This window comes from Mastomys coucha, unplaced genomic scaffold (genome assembly GCF_008632895.1).
Source record: "Mastomys coucha isolate ucsf_1 unplaced genomic scaffold, UCSF_Mcou_1 pScaffold5, whole genome shotgun sequence".
Lineage (NCBI taxonomy): Eukaryota > Metazoa > Chordata > Mammalia > Rodentia > Muridae > Mastomys > Mastomys coucha.
Genome location: NW_022196911.1, coordinates 111,754,017 through 111,760,016, shown reverse-complemented (window position 1 = coordinate 111,760,016; position 6,000 = coordinate 111,754,017).

The window sequence follows — 6,000 nt, the reverse complement described above, 5'->3', positions numbered from 1 at the left end:
TTATTAATATTATTTTGGTGTGTGCATGATGTGCATGTGTGCCGTGGTGAATGAAGGGAGGTCAGAAGACAAGTTCACGGAGTTGGTTTCCACCGTCCATCTTTATGTGTCTTCCAGAAGTTGAACTCAGGTCTCCAGACCTGAGAGGCTCAACCTCCGTAACAGGTTGAGCCACCTGCTGGTCCTTATTTGGACCTTGGTAATGATATTTGGTTCTCCTGAACAATCCAATAACCTTCGTGTCTTGAGATCTTTCACTTAATTACATCAGCAGAATCCTTTCTGCTGTGCAAGGCAAACCCCTCAAAGAACCTGGGGGTTGCATTGTTGATATCTTTGTGGGTCATGGTTTTGCCTGCCACAATACTGTATTAGTCTAGTTATCCAAAGTTCAACACTGGGCCTAGAGAGGTGGCTCAGCAGCGAAGAGGACTGGCTGCTCTTCCCGAGGACCCAGGTTTGATCCCTAGCACCCACCCACATAACAGTTCACAACTTTCAATAACTGCAGTCCCAAGGCAGGCATTACATGAGGTTATTCTGAGCGACAGAGGAGGAGGAGAAGGAGGAGGAGGAGGAGAAGGAGGAGGAGGAGGAGGAGGAGGAGGAGGAGGAGGAAGAATGACTGAAAGACAGGCGATTTCTTCTCTTGTGTAGCTTCGAGCTAAAGTGTGCTAAGAAGGAAGTTGATGGCGTTGAGAGTTTGGGAACTAATTAGATGCAGGCTGCAGAGGTGCCTCGATCAGAAGGTGAAGTCTAAGATGATGTTTAAAGGATAAAGTGGCAGCCGTGGTATACTCCTTAGGAGAATGTTCCAGGTGTAAGAGACAGCAAGCTCAAACACTCCCAGGCAAAAGGATCCGTGGGAAGTGCGGCTTGGGTTGGACCGGAGTGAGAAGACTGGGCTGAGATCAGAACTGTAGACACCAATTCCTAAATGAACCCTCCAAACACCACATGTTTTCATTTGTAAAATAAAATCAGCTTGGTAACTTGGAAACATGGGATTGCAGAAAAGCAAGACAACCATAGGAACTTTTGCCAATGGCCTAGCATGACAACGGTAATGGTAGAGTGGGCGGGGCTGTGGAAAGGGAACTGGAGAGAGAGGATGGAGAAGGGGGTGGCGCATAATTGACAGGACAGGAACATGAAGCTCCTGGTGTGTCAGAGTGATGCTCATACAGGCTTAGCTCTAGTAACCGGGCAGCAATGACGCCACTCACAGCGGAGTCTGAGGGAGACATGGATGGAGAGCTAGGGTTCTAAAGGGATCTGTTTGGTCAGGTCCCACTGAGTGTTCACAAATTCAGTCTACAACACCCCCCTCCCCCCATCCATCATGCCTTCATCCTGTAGCTCTATGGGAAGGTACCATGAGCCAGAGCTGTGCAGGACACTCCGAAAGTCCCAGAGATAAGCAAGGACCGAGGACTAGGTCTGAGGATGGTCGCTTCAGTTTCCCCAGCCTGGGCAGTAAGGATGCTATAGGGCTATCTCCTTTGCTGGAGAAAAGAGAAAAAAATAGTTGCTTTATTTTATTTTTTCCCCTTCCCCCCCCCCCAGATGTGGTTTCTTTATGTATATCAGTGGTGGGTTATCCACAGAGGTCAGAGTGGGGCAACAGATCCTCTCCAGCTGGGGTTAAAGGCAGTTGTGAGTTGCCTGACATGGGTGCTGGGACCAGATTCCAGTGCTCTGAAAGTGCAGCAAACACTTCTTAATCACCCAGCCATTTCTCCAGCCCCTTGCTCAGCCGGTTAAAGGCTCAAATGTGAAAATGCACCCCATACCTTGGCACTAAAGCTGCTTCCAGTGGTGACTTTAACGCCTTCTGTGCTTGAGAGCCACTCAGCTCCTACCCATCTCTCAGTCTTTAGCCATGCCCACACTGACCACGCCCTCCACGTGGCTCTCAGAGGCAAGGAAGGGCAAGGTGTGTGCTAGGGAGTCTGGCGTTATGTTGCCATCTGTTTTTTTTTTTTTTTTTCCCAAACATGTTGGCAGAAGGAATCTCAGTGCACACCTCAGGTGGCTGTCGTGAGGGTAAGGCTGAAGCTGGACCACGGACCTGGCCAGGGTGGTGGAACCTCTTGGGTCCGTCTGCAGAACACAGAGAGTATGAGCACAGGGTGTGAGCTGGCTGTGGGAATGGGAATACAGGACGTGTGCCAAGCCTGTGATATGTCTGTTGCCTATTCTGGCTCAGAGGCGGGGGTGGTTACACTTCCAACTCTAATCTAGTCTATGAGGAGATAGGTCTGCCTCCCAGGACCAACTTTAAACCTGACCCTGTCACACAGTCAAAACCAGGTGGATATTAGTGTCCAGGGTCGGAGGACAGATAAATTTCCTGACCACGATAACTCCCTGAGCCTTGGGTTTCGTATTTGGGTCAGAAAACCGGTGCCTCGGGGCATCAAAGTGCAGCACCAAGGCCAGAGCCTTTAGTAGCCTGGATACCTTCCCAATCTTGAGCAACAGAATTTCTTAGAGGTCTGTGTTGACTCCTCATAGCAAGATGTATTTCTCGGTACCCATCCTGGATGCTCAGAAAACCTGAGGAGGCAAGCTCAGTTCCTGAAGATTCGAGCCCAGATCCAGGGGATGCAAGTCCAGATCCAGACAGCGGAATGCGCCACCAACACTAACCCGGACTGACTCGGAGCCCCCAGCAAGAATGGAACTCCCTGGCTGCCAGTCCAGCTCCGACTGGGGTGAGGCTCTGGAAGCCCAACTGACAGCTTGGAGTAGCACATTCGCTACTGCCCAGCCCTCAGCCTCTGTCCTCCACCTCCGCATCCAGAGCAGCACAGCTGGCCGGAAATGACGGTGCGCACGCTGGCAGCGCTGACGTGGGCAGTCCTGCCGCTCATAGCTCATAGTCGCACCAGCTTCCCTGGAGGAAAAGGATGAGGGCGTGTCACTCGCCTCTCTGTGCCCTTCTGTACCAGCAGACTCCCTGTATCTTGCACTGATGTGAAAGAGGCGACACTAGGGATCATTCTTTTGGGTTTTCACCTCTCTTGCAGGCGATGCTCCCTCCGTGTCCCCACACCCGATCATTCTAATACAAGAGACAAATGTCACCCAATGATTTCTATCTGTCCTTTCTAGTATGAGGTCAGCGCCTGGCAGAGTAAAGCACTGAATACAAGTGAATGAGTGAGGTTATCTGGCGTCCCTCCTCTTTCCCCCATACACTATCTGAGTGTGTCCCAGACAACTGTTTTCTCTGGAAGGGAGATGTCTTAGTCAGGGTTTCTATTCCTGCACAACATCATGACCAAGAAACAAGTTGGGGAGGAAAGGGTTTATTCGGCTTATTTCCACATGGCTGTTATCACCAAAGGAAGTCAGGACTGGAACTCAAGCAGGTCAGGAAGCAGGAGCTGATGCAGAGGCCATGGAGAGAGATGTTCCTTACTGGCTTGCTTCTCCCGGCTTACTCAGCCTGCTCTCTTATAGAATCCAAGACCTCCAGCCCAGGGATGGCACCACCACCCACAAGGGGCCCTACCCCCTTGATCACTAATTGAGAAAATGCCCCACAGCTGGACCTCATGGAGGCATTTCCCCAACTGAAGCTCCCTTCTGTGATAACTCCAGCCTGTGTCAAGTTGACACACAAAACCAGCCAGGACAGGAGATTTTATAGTCTCAGGTCGGGAAGTGCTTCCATGGGTCTGCCTGGGATCCCTTCAGTGCAAACCCTCCAAACTTCTCAAGAGTGGGGTTACTTTTGGGGTGCCAATGTGGACAGTATCCGTCCTTTCTCAGGGGTTAATGGGGGGATTCAGAGTTAGTATGAAGCCAAGTGCTCGGAACCAGGACAGGGGCACAGGACAACCTGAACTGTGTGCTTGGTGTTAGCATCTTCCAATGAAGTACAATGTTGCATCCATCGTCCATCCACATTTTGTTTTGTTTCGAGCTGAGAGTTATGTGTGCAGCCCTGGCCAGCCTGACACTTCACTAGGAGTGAGGATGTGTTCTATCTTACCTGACTCCACTTACCCTTTTTGGTAGTCAGGATCTTGTGTAGCTCAGGCTTGCCTCAAACTGTAGTCAAGGGTGACCCTGAACTTCTTGACCCAGGAGTCTCTACTTCCCAAGTGCTGAAGTTACAGGTATATGCCATTGCTCCTTACAATGTATGCTGGGGACTGAACCCTGAGCCATTGCTCCTGACAATGTATGCTGGGGACTGAACCCTGAGCCATTGCTCCTGACAATGTATGTTGGGGACGCCATTGCTCCTGACAATGTATGCTGCGGACGCCATTGCTCCTGACAATGTATGCTGGGGACTGAATCCCGAGGCTTTGTGAACGCAACACTGTACCAACAGAGCCACCTCCCAGACTTTTTTCTGTAGGCTTTTTGCTTGGTTTTGTTTTGTTTTGTGGCTCAGGTTATCTTCCCACTCACCGTGTATTCTGTACTCTGTTACTACTGTGCTCACAAATGCACACACACATACATTCAAATGCACACACTATCACACAAGCACACACACACATACAAATGCACACACTATCACACAAGCACACACACATACATACAAATGCACACACTATCACACAAGCATACATACATACATACATACATACATACATACATAATACATACATACAATTATACATGACTAAAAGAAAGTAAATCTTAGTGGGGTGGTGGTGGCATATGCCTTTAGTCCTCAGCTCTTGGGTGGCTACCCTGGTCTACAAAGCAAGCACCAAGGCAGCCAGGTCTATACAGAGAAACCCTGTCTTGAAAAACAAAACAACAAGAAAAAGAAAATAAAGATAGACAAAATAAAATATTGCCAAAAACGTATGTTTCTAATCTATATCCGGGTGTCTTAGTGCATTCCTCTAAGCAACTGGGAAACTGAGGCAGGAGAACCAGGAATTCAAGTCCAGCTTTGGTTACATAGTGAGTCCAAGGTCAGCCTGGGCCACAGGAGACCCTGTTTCAGAAACAATAAACAAAGAAAAATGAGAAGCAAGGGCCGAGAGCTGGCTCAGACTGCTGGCTTCTCTTCCAGAAGACCCGGGTTCTATTCCCAGTACCCATATGGCCCCTGTAGGCACTGGTGCGCAGACACACTAGCACAGACAAAACACTCATAGATATAATTTAAACAAAACAAAACAAAATAAAAAATAGTGGTTAGAGTTTTAAGGAAGATACTAGGGGCTGAAATAACATGTGGGGGATGGGAAATCTCTCAGAAAAGCATGTGGGGTGTGCGCTTGGGAAATCAGAAGCCTCTCGGCAGAGGGGCTCAGACTGTGGAGATTGTGTGTGTGTGTGTGTGTGTGTGTGTGTGTCTGTAGACACAGTCTCAGCCACACAGTGGTGGCACACACACGCCTTTAATCCCAGCACTTGGGAGGCAGAGGCAGGCAGATTTCTGAGTTCGAGGCCAGCCTGGTCTACAGAGTGAGTTCCAGGACAGCCAGAGCTATACATAGAAACCCTGTCTCGAAAAAAAACCAAAACAAATAAATAAATAAATAAATAAATCACCAGTCTCACTATGAAACCCTGATTGGACTGGAATGTGCTATGTAGAAAGGCTGGCCCTATATTATTCACAGAGATCCATCTACCTCTGCTTCCTGAGTGCTGGGATTAAAGGTGTGCACCACCACACTGAAAAGAGTGTGGTACTTTTAAATGTGGTACCAAAGGTTGGGCATGGTGGCACATGCCTGTAATCTTGGCACTTGGGAGATGGAGGCAGGACTAGGAGTTAAAGATCATCTCCAACTTAGATTTTTTTTTTTTCCTCTTGGAAAACAGGCCTGACTTCTGAGTACACGAGTCTGTATGTGAGTGTGTGCTGTATATGTAGGCCTGGAAAGGATGTTGGATCCCCTGGAGCTGCAGTTGCGGGTTGTGTGTGTGCTGCTGCTGGACATGGGTAGTTAGAACTGAACTCAGGTCCCCTGGAAGAGCGGCAAACACTCTAAGCCCCGGAGGCATCTCTTC